Source organism: Salmo salar, chromosome ssa07 (assembly GCF_905237065.1).
Source record: "Salmo salar chromosome ssa07, Ssal_v3.1, whole genome shotgun sequence".
Taxonomy (NCBI): Eukaryota; Metazoa; Chordata; class Actinopteri; order Salmoniformes; family Salmonidae; genus Salmo; species Salmo salar.
The window spans coordinates 55,687,263-55,688,888 of NC_059448.1; positions in this window are offsets into that span (position 1 = coordinate 55,687,263).

The following is a 1,626-nucleotide window of genomic DNA, read 5'->3' on the forward strand; positions in this document are numbered from 1 at the left end:
ACATAACTTTCAGGAAGGTGTTATTGTCATACAAATACATACCAGAGAGACCAGGGATGCCCGGGTACAGAGAGACAGGGGATGTCCGGGTACAGAGAAACCAGGGATGTCCGTGTACAGAGAGACCAGGGATGTCCGGGTACAGAGAGACCAGGGATGTCCGTGTACAGAGAGACCAGGGATGCCCGGGTACAGAGAGACCAGGGATGTCCGTGTACAGAGAGACCAGGGATGTCCGTGTACAGAGAGACCAGGGATGTCCGGGTACAGAGAGACCAGGGATGCCCGGGTACAGAGAGACAAGGGATGTCCGGGTACAGAGAGACAAGGGATGTCCGGGTACAGAGAAACCAGGGATGTCCGTGTACAGAGAGACCAGGGATGTCCGGGTACAGAGAGACCAGGGATGTCCGTGTACAGAGAGACCAGGGATGTCCGGGTACAGAGAGACCAGGGATGTCCGTGTACAGAGAGTCCAGGGGTAGGTCCCAAATAGCACCCTATTCTCTATATGGTACACTACATGTATTTTAGGGCTCTGGTCAAAAGTAGGGCACTATATTGGGAATAGGGTACCATTAGGGATGCAAAAAAGGTAATTTGACAATGAACTCAAGTCATCGAGGGGTGACCGCAAAACGACATGGAACAGAATCATATCAGCGGTATCGTCTGTACAAATCAACACTGAAAAGTAAGGAAAAACAAAACAACGGAGCAAGCAAAAATGTGCCACATAGAAAACAAAAAACAGAAAGTGATTTTCATTATAATACAACACAATGAATAATGACAAGGAAGAGGAGACATGTCGTTCCCCTGGTTTTGGTGCCTTGTGAAGAGAGAGAGAGGGAGAGAAAGAAAGAGGATAGACGGAGAGATGATTCAGAGAGACAACCTCCTCTCTCCAAGTGGCAGGAATCAGCTTCCAGAATTCCCACGGCAGCGTAACCACGGCAACACTGGGAGGGGCCATGCAGGACTCTTCTCTAAGGCTTGATATGGCACGACCACTCCAAAACACTGGCTATCGCTCCCCCTTACACTTCTACTGTACCCCTATCTACTCTCTCACTGCCCCCCCCACCACTCTAATCACTACCCCCTGTTAGCCCCAAACATCCATCCACCCACCCTCCAAACCCCCATCCCCACCCCATCCCTAACCCCCGTTAGCGCCCCCCCAAAACCCCAGTCCAACCTCTAACCCCCCCATTAGCCTCAAACCTCCACCCACCCACCCCCAAACTCTCAGCCCCACCCCTCTCAATCCCTATCAGCCCCAACCCCCAGCCCCAACCCCAGCCCCAGCCCCCCCACCCCAGCCCCAACCCCCCCACTCTAGAAGGCACTGGTGTTATTTTCTTGTGACCACATTCTAAACGTCTGGTTTGGATGAGTGAACGACAGTGACGAGGCGATGACGACAGACACACACAGAGTGGGCAGCCCACAAAGACACCGAGGTAATGGGGTATTGATAACGCCAGACTGGCTTGTTCCACAGAGGGTCTCGTCTGTGTGAAAGAATGTCTCTTTAGGAAAGAACACAGCTGCTATGAGTGAGTCAGTCCGTTAGCTATGTACACAGGAAGTGGACTGACGGCCTATACTACACCTGAAACA